At 36.3% G+C, this 22,419-nt stretch overlaps 1 pseudogene; it reads left to right on the top strand.

Moving 5' to 3' along the window:
- Nucleotides 1–9,235: 9,235 nt before the first annotated feature.
- The window catches only part of LOC125243772, a 34,986-nt pseudogene continuing 21,802 nt past the window's right edge, over nt 9,236–22,419 (top strand).

Genomic DNA, 22,419 nt, shown 5'->3' with positions numbered 1-22,419 from the left:
TCTCTAGGATCAAGTTGTGTTTTTTAGAATCAAGAGGTTTAATAATAGCCAGCTTATAAGTTTTTGGTACGTATCCTAGTGATAAAGATGAATTGATGATATTAAGAAGAGGATCTATGACCTCTGGAAGCATCTCTTTCAATAGCTTAGTCGGTATGGGGTCTAACATACAATCATTTTGTTGATTTTGATTATTTAACAAGTTTAGACAATTCTTCCTCTCCTAAAGCAATGAATGAACTGAATTTTGCCTCAGGGACACTACAATGCACTGTCTGTGCACTTTTCTCTCCAATATTATCAATCTTGCAAATAAAGAAGTTCATAAAGTCATTACTTGTTGTGCTGTTTGGAAACATCAGAAGTTGAAGCTTTATTTCTTGTTAATTTAACCACTGTATCAAATAAATACCTAGGGTTGTGTTTATTTTCTTCGAAGAGTTTTGAAAAATAAGTAGATCTAGCATTTTTAAGGCCTTTCTGTACTCAATCGTTCTCTCTCTCCACGAAATGCGAAAAAATTCTAGTTTTGTTTTCTTCCAGCTGCGCTCCATTTTTCTGGCTGCTCCCTTTAGGGCCCGAGTGTGCTCATTGTACCACGGCGTTGGATTAATTTCCTTCTTTAAGGGCAGAGGAGCAACTGAGTCTAATGTGCTGGAAAAGACAGAGTCAGTAGTTTCAGTTGCAACATCGAGTTCTTCTAAGCTGTTTGGTATGCTAAAGACCCCGATATACTTCAAACAAAGTTCTTTTTCGTTCTTCGTTTAGGGGTAAAACGAAGTTCAAGACGCGTGAGCTGCGATATACTGTAATCGAAGATCTGACGCTGCTGAGAGCGACAGTTAGATGAATATGGAAATATGTGCTGTACACTTTCTTCTCGGTAACAAAGTAAACACAACAGCAAGCTTTTTTTTTTTTTTTTTTAGAAAGCATAAGAAAAGCGTCTGATCATAACATGGGTATGTTCGCACAAGCTCTGCAAATTAGCACTCCAGTCACGTCATGTTTATTTATATAGCATATAGATGTTTATTGAATAGATTACAGCAGATTTACAGTATCAATCACGAAAAACAGTGCCTCATTTCATCAGAAGCGCAACTTCATTTTGTACTATAAAGCAGCTGTCCAGTGTGTTCATGTTTCACCTGCGGAGATCTTACCTCAACGAATTCGACAGATCAAATTAATCAGAGACGCGTTTCACGCGAATGAAGGCGGAGCCTCAGTGCACACCTCCTATTACGTTATCGTCATGAACCAATGGTGGCATGAAGGTGTTTTGCAGCTGAAGCGAACTTTTCCTAAAAAGTTCACTTTGACAAGCCCTTTCAAACTTCCAAAAAGAACACTAAACAAACTTTGTTTTGGCCTGATTTTGTTCAAAATGACGTCACATCAGTTCGTTCTTCGATTTCGTTTGAGGTATATCGGGGCCTTAAGGCGATAAAATTGATCAGGAAGATTATTTAGTGGTAATTAATCTTAAGTGGTAGAAGTGATGGTTCTACCATATTTATGGCAGGGTGGCATTTTTTAAAATTTTATTCTTGATGTGGTTTTACTTTTAGATTTTCAGAGATTTTTTACATTTATTTTGGTCTAAAATGCATTGTCGATCGAGCTATTGCACTCGAAGCCAAAGTAGAATTGAGAAGTTTGAGAAACAGTGGACTAATGAGCAAGATGATTTACAGCCACAATGATTTACTAAGTCTTCGATATAACATGAAAGTTCCACCGAGTCAACCTTGTGATGTTCCTCTTGAAATTATATACACTCCACAAACAACGTACAGGACGAGGAAAAGGAGAAAGAGAGACTGCTTGTCGAAGCAGTGCATCGATTCTTCAGGTTACGTATATTTTCAATGTAAAGTTAACACCAAGTTGAATAAACACCTCTTAAAATAAGCATCCGCGGGATAGTTTCAAAATCCAGGCATTTTCAGAGACAAGAGAAGAGATACTTTGATGATTGCTGTGTACAGAATTTATCAGAGAAAGCCGTGGACTCGTAAACATTATTTCACCACATGGTGTCAGTGCTCATCTAAACTAGTGACCGCAACACTGAAGTTTGCATGAGACCTTATGAATGAGATCAGAATTAACTCATCTTTTTAATACTGTTCTTACAAGAATTAACCATGGTTTTACTACAAGTAAAAAAAAACATAGCCACAAATCAACCATGGTATTTGTAGTAAAACTGTGGTAATACAAGTAATCAACCTTCGAAAAAACATGGTTACTATATTTTTTCAATAATAAAACCAGTTAATTTACGTAAGGGAGCTCATCAGTCAAATTCATTTAAAAATATAAATTCAACAGTGTAGGAACTGTGGACGAACCAGACAAATGAATCATTCAGATGATTCTTTCAAAACATAATTCTAATTCAGAATTGAGGTTCCGGCTCCGGCCCGTCTGCAGATAAAGCCAGGCTGATTACTTTTACGACACATGCTTCCTGATAGCAGAAGCGACATACCAAAGGTTCACCCAAGAAGACAGAGAGACAATCCAGACCCTTTTGTTTCCCTACTTCACAGGAAAGCCAAAGAGACTGTTGAACAAATAAAACTGCTTCAAAATTGTTCCAACAATTTTAACGGACTTATCAAACATCTTTTAACTACATACATTTTGCATTATGTGTCCACAAGTACTACCTGTAAACAGTTAGGCTTTAGAACACTCACAATTCATGTAAATGTGTTAACTCTTGACTGAATGACTGAAAGTATGCCTTATTTGGACTTGATCTATTTCTTTTCATCTTTCTTAAATCATGGCTTGAATGAAATCTGTTTAAAATGTATTGTATTCCATTTAATAGAAATTATGTTAAAATGGCACTCTCTGCTGAAGCAGAAACAGGATGTAACACTTATGTTTTATTGGGGTCAGAGGAAGGCCCTCTTGAAACAGGACAATGTCTGATTGGCCAGGACTCCTCAGAGGTGTGACAAACAACTAAGTTTAAATGATCATATCGCAAGATAGTGACGGGAGAAGTTGGTCAGTAAACGAGGAAGGAGTTGGTTCTGTCCTGGCAAGAGAAGTCAAGACAAGTACCAAGAACAATGGAGTAACAAGAAAGAACAGACCAGCTGCTCATTCAAGCCATCCGACCTTCACTCACTTTTCTTTTCTTTTACTTAATTTTCCTTTACCGCTGAAAGTCGTGTGTTCTAAGTTTTGCCGCAAAAGTTCAACCAACGACTTTTGCCGCTTCAACTCCAGCGACAAAGAGACTTCCCTTTCATTGTTCCACACGGACCTGATCTGGACCAATCATCGACTTGGGAAACCCTTCTCTGCACGACGAGGGAAAGTCACCTTTAAGTCAACGCAAGCAAGTACCTCCAGATGAAAACTGAACTGGTGCATTTAAATGAATGATTCTTGGTTCGTTCGGGTCTTTGAAATGCATTGATAGGAATTCTGTTAATCAGATCTCTCTCTCTCTCTCTCTCTCTCTCTCTCTCTCTCTCTCTCTGCGCATGCGTGGTGTCTGTCGAGTGAGTGAGGGGTGCGTGGTGAGTGCAAGCGGTCTTTTTGCCCGCTGTGGCAAGAATATTTGCTTTCTCTTTCATTCTTTTTCTTTTCTTTTCTTTTTTGGGCTTTTGACATCTGTGGTGAATCAAGTGGTGAAATAAGTTTACTTTGTGGGGTTTGGCCGTCGCCAACCAGTGTAGCTATCACTGGAAAGCATGGCAGCCCAAAACATAAGCACTAGTTTTGAGTCTCTCACACGGCGCCACGGAGTGAAAGTGGTGTCCGCGGTGAATGTAGAGGAGTGCATTCTGGCTGTTGGTGATGTCGTTGGCCATGAATGTATTTTAGCGGCATCTAGAATGAATAACGCTATGGTTCTGTTTTTGAATTCGGTCGAGAAGGCAAATGAAGTTGTGGAAAAAGGAGTGGTAATTAGCGATTTGTTTACCCCAGTTCTTCCCCTTTCTACCCCTGCGAAGAAGGTTACGTTGTCTAATGTTCCACCTTTTATCACGGACGAAATGTTAAACAAAGAGCTGTCCCGATTTGGAAAGATAGTCAGTCCTATGAAAAGAATCGCTCTTGGAAGTAAGTCAGACTTGATTAAACATGTGGTATCTTTTAGGAGATTTGTTTATATGATCCTGAAAGATAATAGAAATGAGCTTAACCTGAATCTGAAATTGAGAGTTGATGACTTTGATTACACTGTCTTTGTAAGTACTGATGTGATGAAGTGCTTTGGCTGTGGCAAAATGGGACATCTTGTGCGTGTTTGTCCAGACAAAAATGGTACAAGCGCGCAAGATGCCTCAAGTGAAAATGGTGTGCAAGTCAGGGAGGAATGATTAACAGATAATGTTCCTGATCTAAGCCAAGTTGAACCCAGGCCATCCACTAGTGACACAACTGATACAGAGCCTCTTTCAAAAACAGAAGAGGTGAATCAGGCCTCAGAAAAAACTCATGGAGAGAATGAATTAGTTGTCACTGTAGTTGCCAGAAATGAGCCCAAGGCTGATGAGAACATGGATATTTCACATGTTAGTGTAGGGTTGAACAAAATGTCCCCTTCTGAGAGTGTTAATTTAGGTGATAGTTTAATGATGGATATGGATCAGGCTGTTTTTAAAACGCCTTTAAACAGAAAAAAGAGAGACAAGATTTCTGAATCGAAACAAGCTAGAAAGACAGAAAATGAAAAGGAGTCTGATGTGGATGATGTTGGCAGCGAGAGCGATTTCTCTGATTCTGGTGCTTCTAGTTGTTCCCAGAATGAATGGACATGTAAAGATTATGATACTGAGGAAATAAGGAAGTTCTTAAACCTGACAAAAAATCTGAGGGGGGTACAGGTTGCTGACTATTTTCCAGATATTAAACGCTTTGTGGAAAATACTAGGACGTTTATGAGTGAAGGATGTTTCACAAACAAAGAGGTATACAGATTGAAAAAATTTGTGACAAAGCTACAAAGCCAGTTAAAAAGTTAATGGCAGTTAGTTTGCTAAAACTTTTGGCCCTTATTGGCTGCTTTTTTCTTTATGGTTTAAGTTTATTTTTTTATTTTCAAATGGGTGACATTCTCATTGCGTCTTTAAATGTGAATGGCGCTAGAGATCGTGTAAAACGCTCAATGTTGTATGAGATTATGGGTCAAAAAAAAATTGATGTTTTACTTGTACAAGAAACACATAGTGATGTAACCAATGCTGTTGAATTGGAAAGAGAATTTCAAGGTCTTTCTTTTTTAAGTCATAAATCTTCAGTTAGTGGAGGGGTTGCTATTTTAATTGCTAATAGTTTTACTCCCTGTTCCATTGAGACGGAGGAGGTTGTAAAAGGAAGACTGCTAAAGATTCGAGCTCAGGTTGAGAATCACATTTTTGTTTTTATTTGTGCATATGCCCCAACTTTACCATCAGAAAGAATGGTGTTTTTACATGTTCTTGCTGAAACTTTGGAAAAATGTAATAGTGAAGAGTATTTACTTTTGGGTGGAGATTTTAATTGTGTGGAAAGTAACATAGACAGGAATCACATAGAACCACATATGCCTTCTCGTAAACGATTTACTCAGATGGTTGAAACGAATGATTTATGTGATGTATGGAGGTGTCTAAATGGGAACTTAAAACAGTATACATGGACACATGCCCGTGATAATAGGTTGTCTTTAGCGAGATTAGACAGATTTTGTTTTAAACACCATCTTAGCATTTTTAAGAACTGCCTCATAACCCCAGTTGGGTTTTCTGATCATAGTCTAGTTATAGGTACAGTAACTTTAAACCTTGTCAAGCTGAAAAGTGCTTACTGGCATTTTAATACAAATTTATTAAGTGATGCACATTTTATAGATACGTTTAAATTCTTTTGGGAAAATTTTAAGAATGAAAAAGCAAGTTTTCAGTCTTTGCAAACATGGTGGGGGTTTGGTAAAACTCAAATTAAGCAACTTTGTCAACAGTACACTCATAATGTCACAAAAGATATAATAAAATCTATTAGAGTACTAGAAGATGAAATTCTGAAATTTCAAGAAGTGGCACAGTCAAGTGGAAATCAAACACATATTGAAGGCCTTTTTTTAAAGAAATCTGTGTTGTCTGAAATGCAAAGAGTGAAAGCGCAAGGAGCGCTAGTTCGATCACGGTTTCAAGATATAGACCAGATGGATTTGCCGTCAAAATTCTTCTTTAGTCTAGAAAAAAAGAACGGTCAAAAACGTGTTATACATTCTTTATTTTCTGAGACTGGCTCTCTGATATCAGACCCTATTGAAATTCGTAAAAGAGCAAATGTTTTTTATGAAAAACTCTATGGTTGTGAGCACAAGGAGAATCAGGTTGTTGAGCAGTGTTTCTTTGAGGACCTGCCAAAGGTCTCTGAGGACTCTAATGCAGCACTCAAGAGGGCTATAAGCCTTAGGTGAACTGCACGAAGCTCTCCAAAGCATGGAGAATGGAAAGGCTCCTGGGATAGATGGGATCCCAGTTGAGTTCTATAAAACCTTTTGGCCTGTGATAGGGGAGGATCTGCTGGCAGTTCTCAGTGACAGCCTAGTCGGAGGACTTCTGCCGCTGAGCTGTAGAAGAGCGGTCCTTACCCTTTTGCCAAAAAAAGGTGATGTGAGAGACATAAAAAACTGGCGACCTGTATCCTTGTTGTGTTGTGACTATAAGTTGCTTTCAAAAATGTTAGCTACTAGACTAGGAAGGGTTTTGGAGGAGGTAATCCATTCTGCTCAGTCCTATTGTATACCTGGACGATCAATTTTTGATAATATCCATTTAATAAGAGATTTATTTGATGTTTCTAAAATTATGGGTATAGATATGGGTTTGATTTCCTTAGATCAAGAGAAAGCTTTTGATCGTGTAGAACATGACTATCTGTGGAAAACCTTACATGCATTTGTTTTTAGTTATGATTTTATTAGATATATAAAAGTTTTATACAATGACATTGAGAGTGTATTGAAAGTTAACGGTGGTTTATGTGCTCCTTTTAAAGTGTGTCGTGGGGTAAGGCAGGGATGTTCTCTGTCTGGGATACTTTACACATTAGCAATCGAACCACTTTTAAATAAATTGAGAAGAGTTTTAGAAGGGGTATCTATACAAGCCGGTAAAAGCGCTTTAGTTTTATCAGCATATGCTGATGATGTTGTCATAATAGTAAATAAGCAAAATGATGTAGACACATTACTAAGAACACTAAGGGATTTTGAAGTCATCTCTTCAGCTAGAATAAACTGGGGTAAAAGTGAAGCAGTGTTAGTAGGAAAGTGGGAAAGAGGGGTTCCAACACTCCCCAATGGGTTAACTTGGAAAAAAGATGGTTTAAAATATTTGGGAGTGTTTATAGGAGATTAAATGATTGTTCAAAAAAATTGGGAGGGAATAATTGAAAAACTTCAAGGTCGTTTAATGAAATGGAAATGGATTGTAAAGAATTTATCATATAGAGGACGTACCCTTATTATTAATAATTTGGTGGCCTCTTCTTTATGGCACCGACTGGCTTGTATAGACCCACCTGCACATTTACTTGGGAAAATCCAATCCATATTAATAGATTTCTTTTGGGAAAAAATCCATTGAGTACCCCATAATGTATTGTATTTACCAAAAGAAGAAGGAGGGCAAGGGCTGGTACATTTACAAAGTAGGACTGTGGCTTTTCGATTACAGTTTATACAGCAATTCCTTACTGGCCCAGAGAATTTAATCTGGAGGCCAGTGGCCAGTATGATTTTAAAGACTGTTGAAGGACTATGCTTGGATAAGTCTTTGTTCTTATTGGATCCCAAAAAAGTCAACAGATCCAGGATGCCGGCGTTTTACAGGAATCTTTTTAAAGTATGGGATCTCTTCCAGGTGAAAAGCACTGATCCTTTGTCATCTCTATTCTGGCTATTGAAAGAACCCCTGATCTATGGATCACGTTTGGACATTTTGGGTGCATGTGGGGCAATGACTACAGCATTCATTAAATCGAAGACCATAACGATTGGATGTTTAATCAAAGTGGCTGGGCCAAGTTTTGGTAAAGCTGAGGATGTAGCTGTTCTTTTAGGAGTGAAATCCATTCGAATTGTTACACAAGTATTACAGAAATTACAATCTGCTTTTATAATAGAAGAATTAAAAATGCTTCAAGGTTACAGTGAAGGAGAATTTATCCCTAATGAAAAGGACCAGTTTCCAAATCTGCTTCTTTCACAAGATTTAGGTGATTGTACAGGATTTTTTTTGGAATCTGAGAAGGTGACAGATATGGATTTGTATGAAAGTAATGGAAAATGTTTTTATAAAGCTTGTGTAAAAGTTTTTAACAAAAAGGGATTACATGGAAGAATTGACACACCGTGGCGTACTGTTTTTAAGATGAGTAATGATGTTAGACCAGAATGGAGAGCAATGTACAAGCCACCGTTAACTAAAAGAGCTGGAGATCTACAATGGCGAATTCTACATGGCATTATTGCTGTAAATGCTTTTATTTCTGTTTTGAATCCAGATATTAGCAATGAATGTCCTTTTTGTTTTCAGACAGAGACCATTTTCCATACTTTTTTGTATTGCTCAAGACTTAAACCTTTATTTGATGGTTTGCAAAATCTTTTTAATTGTTTTAATGAGAGTTTTTCTGTGCAGACTTTTATTTTGGGTTTTAAATATGTTCAAAAAAGAAAGAATGATTGTCAGTTGCTTAATATTATTTTGGGAAAAGCCAAAATGGCCATTTACATTAGTAGAAGAGAAAAAATTGAGCAAAGAATCGATCATAATGTTGAAAGGGTGTTTGCAGCTATGATCAAATCAAGGCTTTTAATTGATTTTCGTTTTTACAAAGCTATGGACTCCTTAAATATTTTTGAAAGAATATGGTGTCATAGAGGAGCTTTGTGTTACATTATTGAAAATGAACTTCATTTTGCACTTTTTTTATAATATGTCTTAATTTTGGTGGAAATTTTAATGTTATGTGACTTGATGTGATTTTTTTGTAGTTTTGTTAAATAAAGATGATTGAAATCTCAAAAAAAAAAAAATCTCTCTCTCTCTCTCTCTCTCTCTCTCGGGTTTCCGGTTTCCGTTTACCGTTGGTGTGAGTGAGTGGATGTGGATGGAGAGCTAGAGTTTTGTATAATTTTCTGGTACACTGACTGCTGTGGTGAGCTTTTTTCCTTTTCTTACGTGGATGGAGAAGGTAAGACATCATTTATTTTTTGTTTGTTTTTGAATTGGCCAGAAAAGAGTTGTGAAAAAGATTGTTTGAAATTTCGCGGGGAATGGCGTCTTCTGTGACGCCGCCGCTGTCCATTGGACATGGGGTTCGGTTTCTTACTGATCCTGGTGTTACGATGGAAGAGGCTCTGCTCGCAGTGGGTGAACAGGTTGGTTATGATAATATTTCTCATGCGTCTCGAATGAATAAAGCGGCGGTTGTTTTTCTAAAAGAGGAACGCCTAGTTCACGATTTGATTGAAAGCGGGGTATTTATCAATGATTTGTTTGTTCAAGTTTCACCGCTATCAGTACCTTCTACAAGAGTAGTTGTTTCAGGTGTTCCACCTTTCATTCCTAATGAAATAATAGAACAAGAGCTACGTAGGTTTGGAAAATTTGCAAGTGGTTTTAAGACGGTGACTCTGGGGTGTAAAGACGCGCGTTTAAAACATGTAATCTCGCTTCGCAGACAAGTGTTCATGTTCCTGGATTCTCCAACACAGTCTTTAGATATCTCCTTTAAGATAAAGCATGGAGGAGGGTATTATACTGTGTATGCCAGTTCCGGGAGCATGAAATGTTTTGAATGTGGGGATGTGGGGCATAAGCGGCTTGCTTGCCCGCACAGAGAACAAGTCGAACGCGCAGAGAACTACACTGAACAACTACATGATACTGATAGGCAAGAAGTTATTTCACCTTCTACCAGCAAGTCTATTACTCAGGGAGAACGAATGTATAGTGTGGTAAATGAGATTGTTGAGGTAAATCGAGATGGTGAAGGAGATGGTGATATTTTGGAGCAGTCAAATTCGGATTATAATGCTGTGATGCTTTCAAAAGATGTTGAAAATACAGGGGGAAAAACTTGTGCAATTGAAAACACAGGTGAAAGTGTGTCTATTGAACAGAACGCAGCTAAGGAGATTGAGGCGAATGCTATGGCAGTTGTTAGGAATCAAGTTGAAAGTGATATTGAAGAGATGGAACAGGATGAGTCAGATGGTGAAGGATTTGATGGGCCAAATAGGTTGAAGGATTTGTATTCGTTGGAGGAAATTAATCATTTCCTAGATGAAACATTTGGACAGTCTGTTAAGGTTGATGAATATTTTGCTGACACAGAGAAATTTATCAGGTCAGTGGCAGTATTGCAAAAAATGGTCAGTTTTGATTTGCTAGATGAACGGAAGCGGTATCGTTTGAGGAAACATGTCACTGCATTGAAAAAGATATCCAAGTCAAATAAAACTAGGAAATGCAAAAAAGCTATAGCTAAAAATAAGTGATGTCAGCCTTGATCTTGCTGCACTTCTTGTATCTACCTTTTCTCTGTCTGTTCTTCTTTTTCTTTTTTTCTATGGGGAGTTTAAGGGTGGGCTCTTTAAACATAAATGGTGGGAGGGATAGACAAAAGAGAGAAATGGTTAAGGAGATAGTTAAAATTAATAGACTTGATGTAATTTTTTTACAAGAAGTTCATAGTACGATAAAAGATGAAGTTGACTGGGGTTTACTTTGGGGTGGTCAACTTTTTCTAAATCATGGAAGCAATGTTAGTGGTGGGGTTGGCAATATTGTTTTCTAGTAACTTAAAAGCTAATGTTTTAAGTTCCTGTGATTTAGTTAAAGGTCAAAGTCAAATAGTTAAAGTTAAAATAGAGGGTTCAATTTATTGTTTTATTAATATCTATGCCCCTAATATTGGTTTAGCCTCTTCCAAAGACCTCATATGAAGTACCTTTACACACAGAATATAAATCTGTTTCTTACCCAGTTCTTCAAAGGAACCCAACTGTACATTTGAAAAAGATAGAAAACTGTTCTCTACACCAAGAGTGGCTTCTACTTTTAGAGAAACATCAAGAAATGGGAAAACATATTTACACCCATCCTCCCAATGACTAATCACATCACAATCACTAGCAAAATCCTTCAGTGACTGTGGCAATGATTCGCAGACCTCCTCCACTATTTTTTTAATCAATCTTTCAGATCTTATATTGGCTAATTTCCCCAATTCAACCAGAGATGAGTGCATGGCTTTAAAGAGATGGCCTATCTTTGTACAACCTGCCTCTCTCAGTGCTGAACGTAAACTTGCAGACTTTAATGACTTCACACAAATAAAGTCATTATAAAAAAGCGGCTCTTCAAAGAGCCACATGCCAGGTAAGGCATTTTCATCTCTTGATACCTTCAAAATCTGCCATCCATGCACAACTGAATCATAAAAAGATGTCAAACCTCCAAAATCCACTTCCTCAGTTTTTAACAGAAAAAGTTGTTTACTATAACCAAACCTTCCTGCCTTCTGTAGAAGCAATTCTGCAGTGTCATGCCATCTCAACCCATTGCCATATAAAAATCTTTGTACAGTTTTCAACCTAAAAGTCACAACACGTGAAGATAAATCAACAAGTCCCTGGCCCCCCTCACAAAGAGGAAGATAAAGGACTGCCGCTCTCACCCAATGACAACCTGACCAAAAAAAATCTAACATTTTCTTCTGTAGACTTTGAATCAAAGCCTTTGGTGGATTTAAAACCATAAATTTGTGCCAAAGCATGGAAGCAACCAAATTATTGATTACTAAAACACGTCCTCTATATGACATCTGGGGCAGCAACCATTTCCATTTGGACATTTTTGCACACACCTTCTCCATTATTCCTTCCCAATTTTTTTCCTGATATTGTTGTGTGCCAAAAAAAATACCCAAAATTTTTAGTCCATTATTTCCCCATTTCAAACCTCCAGGTAAACAAGGTGTCTTTTCTTCTTCCCACTTTCCCACTTGTAAAGCCTCACTCTTATCCCAATTAACCTTTGAAGAGGAGGCCTGCTCATAACACTTCAAAGCCTTTACAACTGTGCATACATCGTCATCATTTTTAATAAAAACATTAATATCATCAGCATATGCTGATACAATTAAAGGGGAGTCAAATTTACTGCCTGGCAAGTTAAAACCATTCATGTGATTTCTTAAAAAACATAAAAGGGGTTCAATAACCAGTGAATACAACTGTCCGGAAATAGGACACCCTTGCCTTATTCCTCTTTCTACTGGTATTGGTCGACTTAGCCCCTTCCCCACTTTAACCATACATGAAGCTCTGTTATAAAGGAGACTTACCCAGGCTATAAACTTCTCTCCAAAACCAAAAGCTTTTAAGACTGAAAACAAAAACCTATGATCGACTCTGTCAAAGGCTTTCTCTTGATCCAGGGATAAAATTCCAACATTCTGATCATAGACTTTACACACATCTAGAATATCTCTTATTAAAAATAGATTATCCATTATGGTCCGATCTGGAATACAATAGGTCTGATCCATATGCACAAGTAAACCAATATAAGGCTTCAGCCTATTAGACAGAACTCTAGAAAGCACTTTATATTCAGTACATAAAAGTGCAACAGGTCTCCAATTCTTGAGTTGAGTTAAATCTCCTTTTTTAGGAATTAATGTTAAAACAGCTCTTCTACAGGAAGTTGGAAGTAGATTTTCTTTAAAAGAGCTCACCAGGACCTCATGTACATCATGTCCTATAATGCTCCAGAAATGTTTATAAAAGTCTATACTGAGTCCATCTATCCCAGGTGAGCGCCCCAAGGTCAGCTGATTAACAGCTATAGTGAGTTCCTCCAAACTTATTTCTTTGTCCAGCTCATTTTGTTCAGCTCCACTAAGCTTAGGAAGATCCTTTAAAAGCTCTTGAACACATTCCTGATCACATTGTTCCTTCCCATATAGTTTTGTATAAAAAGCTGTGGCGCATCTCCTCATTTCCCCTCCATCTGCTGTTACATGCCCATCTGGACATCTTAGACATGTCATGCGCTGATCTTTCACATTAGTTTTTTCCAAATTGAAGAAGGTACTTGAGGCATCCATGTCTTTTAAGTGAACGTATCGTGATCTCACCAGGGCTCCTTTAACTTTTTCTTGCAATAAGGAACTCAACTCCCCTCTTTTTGTTTTCAATTCATCATTGTTCTCAGCATTCCCATCATTTAAAACTCCATTTTCAATCTTTCTTATGTCCTCCTCAACCTCCTTTATGGCCTGTTTTAACATAGCAGAAGAGAAACAAGTATATTGTTGACAAAAAATTCTGATTTGAGCCTTTCCAACCTCCCACCACTTATTTAAAGACTCAAAAGAACATTTTTTTTCTTTCCACTTTTCCCAAAGAATTTTAAAATTTCCACAAAAAATTCCATCTTGGAGCAATTTATTGTTAAAATGCCATTGAGATCTACTAACATCTTGTTTCAGAAAAATATTCACAATAATAAGGTGATGATCAGAAAAACCAACTGGTCTAATTGCACTATCAATTAACTTCGATCTAAGTTCCTGTGACAAATAGAACCTATCTAGTCTAGCTGCACTTACTCTTCCATCTAAAATTTTGACCCATGTACATTGCTTTTCATTCGGAAATTTAATTCTCCATGCATCTATCAAATCAAACTGAATCAATAAACTTTTTAAATTTTTACTAGACTGTAAGTGTGGCTCCTCACTACGCCTATCCATATTAAAATCAATGGTACAATTCCAATCTCCACCTATAATAAGATAGTCAAAATCGTTCACTTCAAGAGCTTCCTTTATGTTATTGAAGAAAGAAATTCTTTCAGACCCAATATTAGGGGCATAGATATTAATAAAACAATAAATTGAACCCTCTATTTTAACTTTAACTATTTGACTTCGACCTTTAACTAAATCACAGGAACTTAAAACATTAGCTTTTAAGTTACTAGAAAACAATATTGCCACCCCACCACTAACATTGCTTCCATGATTTAGAAAAAGTTGACCACCCCAAAGTAAACCCCAGTCAACTTCATCTTTTATCGTACTATGAACTTCTTGTAAAAAAATTACATCAAGTATATTAATTTTAACTATCTCCTTAACCATTTCTCTCTTTTGTCTATCCCTCCCACCATTTATGATTCAAAGTCTACAGAAGAAAATGTTAGATTTTTTTTGGTCAGGTTGTCATTGGGTGAGAGCGGCAGTCCTTTATCTTCCTCTTTGTGAGGGGGGCCAGGGACTTGTTGATTTATCTTCACGTGTTGTGACTTTTAGGTTGAAAACTGTACAAAGATTTTTATATGGCAATGGGTTGAGATGGCATGACACTGCAGAATTGCTTCTACAGAAGGCAGGAAGGTTTGGTTATAGTAAACAACTTTTTCTGTTAAAAACTGAGGAAGTGGATTTTGGAGGTTTGACATCTTTTTATGATTCAGTTGTGCATGGATGGCAGATTTTGAAGGTATCAAGAGATGAAAATGCCTTACCTGGCATGTGGCTCTTTGAAGAGCCGCTTTTTTATAATGACTTTATTTGTGTGAAGTCATTAAAGTCTGCAAGTTTACGTTCAGCACTGAGAGAGGCAGGTTGTACAAAGATAGGCCATCTCTTTAAAGCCATGCACTCATCTCTGGTTGAATTGGGGAAATTAGCCAATATAAGATCTGAAAGATTGATTAAAAAAATAGTGGAGGAGGTCTGCGAATCATTGCCACAGTCACTGAAGGATTTTGCTAGTGATTGTGATGTGATTAGTCATTGGGAGGATGGGTGTAAATATGTTTTCCCATTTCTTGATGTTTCTCTAAAAGTAGAAGCCACTCTTGGTGTAGAGAACAGTTTTCTATCTTTTTCAAATGTACAGTTGGGTTCCTTTGAAGAACTGGGTAAGAAACAGATTTATATTCTGTGTGTAAAGGTACTTCATATGAGGTCTTTGGAAGAGGCTAAACCATTAAGGTGGTTTGATTTCTTTGGACAAGATCAGTCTGTGAAATATTGTTGGAGATCTTTGTATAAATTACCAATAGATAAAAGGACGGGAGATCTTCAATGGAGAATAATACATGGGGCTATAGCCACTAATAAACATGTAGCCCATTTAGATCCTAGTCAAGGGGTGGAATGTCTATTTTGTAACCAAAATGAAACATTGGTGCATTTATTTTGTGGATGTTGTAGATTAGGAGTGTTATTTAATGTATTAGAACAGTGGTGCTTGAGTTGGGGAGAATGTTTTTCTTTTCCTTTGTTTGTTTTTGGACCAAAGTATTCTGTAAAGAAAAAACAAAAACACGTTTTAATGAATTATGTTTTTGGAGTGGCTAAACTTTCTATATGGCTTTCAAGGAAAAATATGATTCAGGATAAAGGCTCAAAAAAGGTGTATGATGTATTTTCAGGACTATTAGCGGCACGTCTTAAAATTGAATTTGCTTATTATAAATTGACTAATAATCTGCAGGTCTTTATTGAAAAATGGTCTGTTGCAAATGTTCTTTGTGTTGTTGATGATGATGGAGAGATGGTTTTATCTTTTTAATAATTAAAAGATTTTGTAAGATTAATGTAATGATGATGATTTTGGAATGTTAATTGTGAATTAAAGGATATTTTTGAGTCTCTCTCTCTCTCTCTCTCTCTCTCTCTCAAAACTCTTTCTCTCTCATTTCCTTCTTACTGCAACGCGTATGAATGTGTGTGTGTGTATGTGCGTGCCTTTGTGTTAGATTAGTTTGTGTTAGAATAAAAAAAATCTCTTGTAGATTTTAAAAGAAAGTGTCTTGTATTATGTGCTTTATGATTTAATGTCTTAAACTGTGATCAAGCTACCTGCTTTAATCAGGGTTTTCACGAGTGTTGGATATTTATGTCCGTTACAAGAGCTTATTACGGCTCGAGCAAATGAATGCTGGACGAATCAGTTGCTCGGTCATAATCTAAACAACTCTTTATAATTCCCTATAAATATTTAATTTGAGCTAATTTTACTTCCTAGGGTGTTTTCCCTACAACAGGTATGAAATACGATCAGTAAGAGAAAAAACAATGTTAATAATAAGATGAACACTGGACTGCAGCAGGGTAATTGGAAAATACATTTATTTATTATTCAGAATGCACATTTAAGGAAAATACATTTATAGGAACATTTCAGCAGGTATAAGATATGAGATGTAAATGTCTTCAGTTTGGAAATGCGTAGATCTTCTAAACACAAACGTACGTGCCGCGTATTATTTTAAAAAAATGATCTTCATCCTGTCGTATCAGTCTCACCCATGCTTTCCTCTATTCTTGTTGTGTCAGGAAATAGTGAAAACTGAGCAAAGGGTGTCATTGTTTAGAATTAGAGCCGCTGGATCGCTGCAGTAACACCGGCGAGAGGATTCAGCCATTAGTTTTGATTGTGTTGCGATGGGACCGGAAGTAGCAATACACTGCTTCGCTTACCAGAAATAGGAAGTGTGATAAAGGCCTAGAGAGAGTGAATTCGGAATCAACTTGAATGACTAGGCAGCCATTTCCCGTTGCCCAAAATAACTAACAAATGCCCGTTCACTTAAAAATAAGATGTCTGAACTTGCAGCATTAATGAAATATAATCGAGACTTCAAGAGAACAAACTTGCTTTGCATTACTGAAATATGGTTAATGGAGGAGACTGATGACATAAATCTCGAGGCATATTCGTTAATTCGACTGGACTGCGACAGCCAGAAATCATTTAAAAGGTGTTTGTCAACGACAGCTGGGCAACCAATATTACGGTACGTGGAACCTACTGTTCAGCCGATTATTAATTATTATCTGTTTCATTCAGACCACATTATTTGCCTCAAGAGTTCGGACAAATTACTATTATTCTGGTCTGTGTGCCTGGGTCAAATTTTTCACTTGCAGCCGAGGGCATTGTGCAATTCATCGGACGATCCAATGTTTCTTCTTGGAGATTTTAATAACTGTAAAATATATTAGCGGTTTTGCCAAGCTTGGAACAGTATATAACTTGTCCGACAAGATTGAACAAAACTTTAGACAAATGCATATGGTGGACAGTGCTTATGTATCACGGTTATGTCCATGTCCACGTCCTTCTTTCTTCAGTCGAAAAGAAATTAAGGTTTTTGTTGAAAACATTCCAGGATTTTTCTCCATATAGTGGACTTAACCCTGCATATGCTGGTTAAGGTAGGTTTTGGAGCTGGTATGCTGGTTTGAGCTGGTTTATGCTGCTTAAGTGCTGGTCCTTTTTTCAGCAGGTTTGACCCCAAACGGTTGAAGGTCAAAATTACAGTTTCAATGCAGCTTCAAAGGGCTTTAAACGATACCAGATAAGGAATAAGTGTCTTATCTAGCGAAACCATCTGTCATTTTCTAAAAAAGATTTAAATGTATATGCTTTATATAAGCAAATGATCAAGTGCTCCAGCCAGACCGTACTTTCATATTCTTCAAAAAGCTTACGCTGTATGTCCTACACCTTCCCTATTCACATTGCTTAACGAACGCGGCGCCAGTTAAGATATTAACTTCATTACGAGTTCATTTTAGACTAGGAAATACACACAGTATAAATTCAATTAAAAAAGAAAAAAAATCATTGTAAATTCAAATGTGTTTTCTAAAAATTTTGGCCATTTTTAATGCACATTTTGTAAATTCAGTAACTCAAACACCAAAAAATCTGTGTTACGCTTAAATAACGTCCTATTAGGGGACAGATTTTTTCTGTAAAGCTGCACTATTGTTAGGTACTGACAGGCGGTATTTAGCCTTTCTGTGTTTTAGGCTTATGTTAGTAAGTTTTATAGAAGACAGATAAGAAATTTTCAGGTTTGTCATTTATGACATGAGGGTGAGTAATAAATGACAGAAATTTCACTTTTGGGTGAACTAAACCTTTAATTTGATACTTCTACTTACAGGATTCATTTTTAACTAAATATTTGAAAATGCCCAAATCATGCATTATAAAATGTGTAGTGTTGCACTTGAATCACAATGTTTCACATAGATTGTAATTATAATTTAATTTTATATAGTCAGTAATGAACACCATCAACTATTGAGTTATTGACTGATGAATAAAGTACTGTACACTACCATTCCTGTTATTTTTAGTGTATTTAATGTAAAAAGTGAGAACTAATTCCAAGAACTGTTCTCAAGATTAAATTCAAGAAATTTCATTCAGAACTTCTGGAAGTAAGTTTACACTAGCAAAACAATGACTGCATTTTTGATCACTTGTTTGTTGATTTGTTTGTGGACAAGTGCAGTAAGGCAATTTCAGATGGAGATACAGATTTGCACAACCAACATATTCCAACACAGTTACCATCATAAACATGACTATATCAACAACATTAAGAGATGACTCTGGGGGTGGAGAGGACACTGAGGATTGGGATTGGGATTGGGATTTTTTGCAACAAACCATCTTGTCAAGATTGTTTATTTTTGTGCACAAAAACAAACCAAAAATATTCTCTTCACTTCATAACATTAAGTTTGAGCCACTGTAGTCATGTGGAATATTCTAACCATGTCTTTAATACCTTTGGACCCTGGACCATGAATGTGGTCATTGTGTTGCAGTCTATCGGAGGTCAGATAATGTAAAACGAGTGTGCCAAGAGACACAGTGTGTCAGACTAAGAAGATCACAAGCCCAAAAAGACAATCTCAGCCATAAAGGGTCCTTCGGGGCACATTTGGGCAAAAAAAAAAAAGTTCCCAAACTGGGGTACGTGAAGCGACAAAAGGGGGTACGCGAACAAAATGCTGAGTAGTTCATTTAATTCTATCTTAAAGTAATATTAAAACCGAGCATGTATTTCTAACTGCCAAAATGTTGTAAATCCAGTACATTTAATCAAATTACCTCTTCATTTGCAGTCAAAAATGACTGTATCCACACAAGCAGCATGCATATGATAGATTGCGTGCAGAATCTGCTGCCTTAAATCGCGCTAAATTACTGCTGTTCTCGACAATGCAGCTTTGTAAAAGTGGGGATTTAGCACTTACTCGCATGAAGAACAAATATAGACACAGATAGTGGATTAATTTCGATTTAAGACTCAAACTTTCTCATATCTTGTGTGAGTTCTTGTATTTAATGATGATAACGAGCAAGAATGCAATTGTTCCCAAATATCCACATGACTGCAAACGTGACATTATTATACAACAGGTCAAAAAATAAAACGTAGCCAACATTTTAAACGCAGTACTGTCAGTATACGCAGAAGGATGGTAATCCCTTCAGGAGGTATTCCAAGCTAAAAAGTTAGGAAACCACTGTCCTAGTCTATATAACATAGCATATTGGCTACAACTAGATGGGAAATATCAGACAAAGACTCTTCTCCAATCTTTAAATACATAAAACATTTGCCTTCATTGACAGTGTTTCTTGAGCAAAGAAAATGCTGTACTTTTTTTTGAGGATCCAATGGAGTTTCGAGGTTTTGTCACAAGCTCTTTAAAATCCTCTTCATTTGTGTGTAAACCCACATACAGTCGTAAAGGGTGATCAATAGCATTGATTTTTTTTTTAAAATAAATAAAACAAAAATGGGGAAATATGGAAGAACCAAGGCCCAGAATAACAAACAAAACAGGTGATTAAACAAAAAGATCCAAATCAAAATCCAACAAATTTCACCAACTACACTAATAAAAACAGAGCGAACGTAATTTCAGAGGAAAGGGCAGGTCAACCCTACACAACACCATCACTGAAAAGAATATCATGTATAATGGTGGTCTGGTGGCTGGAGAGGAGACAGGAGAAGTGCAACCGGCCCAGAATCACAAAAGGTAGTTTTAAACCCTCATCCATGGTCGTGATCCAATCCCGCAGCTGATTACGGGATCCTGGTTACAACAAACAACAGAGCAAAAAGAACACACACACAGAGATAGCAAAACAGAAAACACAAACACAATATACCAAATCTGAACGCGATATACAGAATCAAATCATAATATACAGAATTACACATAATTCCATAACACTACAGAGCCAACCTCTCGTATCTACAATATTGTGATCCACACATATGCCTCACACCTTTTTCTATGTGGTGGTTGCTGTGCTGCTCTAATTGGTTGCTAGGGTATTGCTAGGGTGTTGTTAATTAAAACAAAAAATAACATTACTAACCAATTATACAATACAATGTTACTGTTCATCCTACGGAAGAGGATTAGGGCCAAGCAATAATAAAAAAATAAAACCATCTCGAGATTAAAGTTGTTCAATTTCGAGAAAAAAGTCGAAATAAAATGTTGAGAATAAACTCGTTAAATTACGAGAACAAAAATCGTTAAATTTCGAGAAAAAAGTCGAGATAAATTGTTGAGAATAAACTTGTTAAATTACGAGAAAAAACTCGTTAAATTCCGAGTAAAATGTCGAGATAAAATGTTGAGAATACAGTCATTAAATTACAAGAAAAAAACTTGTTAAATTGAGAAAAAAGTCGAGATAAAATGTTGAAAATAACGTCATTAAATTACGAGAAAAAAGTTGTTAAATTACAACTTTTTTCTCAACATTTTTCTCATAATTTAACGAATTTGTTCTCGTAATTTAGCGTCTTTTTTCTCATAATTTAATGACTATTCTCAACATTTTATCTCGACTTTTTTCTCGAAATTTAACAAGTTTTTTCTCGTAATTTAACGAGTTTATTCTCGTAATTTAACGAGTTTATTCTCAACATTTTATCAACTTTTTTCTCGAAATTTAACAAGTTTTTTCTCGTAATTTAATGACTTTATTCTCAACATTTTATCTCGAAATTTAACAAGTTTTTTTCTCGTGATTTAACGAGTTTATTCTCAACATTTTATCGAGTTTTTTTCTCGTAATTTAATGAGTTTATTCTCAGCATTTTATCTCAACATTTTTCTCATAATTTAACGAATTTGTTCTCGTAATTTAGCGTCTTTTTTCTCATAATTTAATGACTATTCTCAACATTTTATCTCGACTTTTTTCTCGAAATTTAACGAGTTTATTCTCGTAATTTAACGAGTTTATTCTCAACATTTTATCAACTTTTTTCTCGAAATTTAATGACTTTATTCTCAACATTTTATCTTGAAATTTAACAAGTTTTTTTCTCGTGATTTAACGAGTTTATTCTCAACATTTTATCGAGTTTTTTTCTCGTAATTTAATGAGTTTATTCTCAGCATTTTATCTCAACATTTTTCTCGTAATTTAATGAGTTTATTTTCAACATTTTATCTCGACTTTTTTCTCAAAATTTAACAACTTTAATCTCGAGATGGTTTTATTTTTTTATTATTGCTTGGCCCTAATCCTCTTCCATATCATCCTGATTAAACTTGAGTTTGCTTTCTTTTTTATTTAAATCACTATTAAATTTGAGCAGTTTCCAGTTTTAGTTAAGAGCCCTACAGCCCAAATGTCACTTGGTTTATAAGTTCAGTAAATCTTTGTTTTGTTTTATCACATGACACAGTGATATTAAAATCGTAATCATTTACTATTGTACAAAAGCTGACTTGATATTCTTGTCTGCTCAGTGTCATTTTAAATTTTTTATTGTGCTTTTATACTAGATGCTTTTCTACAGATGTTTTCAAAGCAGCTCTTAAGTGAACAACAGAAGGAAAGACAGTGACAATTACCAAAGCAAATCAATAAAGAAAAACCCTAGCAGTGACCCTGCTTTCACCCTGCACCTCACTCTTACTTGAGAAGATGAGTTGACTCTACTGAGGAAGTCACAGCGCCCACTCAACCCCACAACAGTGACATGTCAGCCTTGCTCTACTGTCGTCTACCTGGTGATGAAGTGTGCTTTGTGGCTTTCAGGAACATGCAGTGCCACTTGCTGTTTGCAGTTCACGTGTGTTTGCTCTCTCACACTGTCATCCTAAAATGAATATCACACAGGCCATAATACACACAAAGAAGTAACTGATATAGCTTATTTTTTGGATTATCCCCATTTAGGGAGAGATCACATTGCAGTGGGACAATGTAAGCAACAGCTTTGTTTAGACTGCTTCTTTCCTTTAGATTAGATTCCTTTAGTTTACACAAAATACCCTTCTGGCAGAGCTATGTCTATAAGCTTTCTGCTCCTGCGCATAAGTTTGAAGCCTCCAGCATGCTTTATTAGAGGAAAAGCCTCCTCAATTGTCATAATAAACTTGCGGTGTGCACTACACATCTCAAAAGTATTTTTTGTCAAGACAGTTTGCCTGGAGGCTGGTCATTTCTTCAAAACGTCTTGGGTTACGAGTGTAACCCTTGTTCCATGAGTAAGGGAACGAGACGCT

Source organism: Megalobrama amblycephala, linkage group LG13 (assembly GCF_018812025.1).
Source record: "Megalobrama amblycephala isolate DHTTF-2021 linkage group LG13, ASM1881202v1, whole genome shotgun sequence".
Classification (NCBI taxonomy): domain Eukaryota; kingdom Metazoa; phylum Chordata; class Actinopteri; order Cypriniformes; family Xenocyprididae; genus Megalobrama; species Megalobrama amblycephala.
The sequence above is the reverse complement of the archived record's forward strand: the minus strand, read 5'-3'. Positions and strand labels throughout refer to the sequence as shown.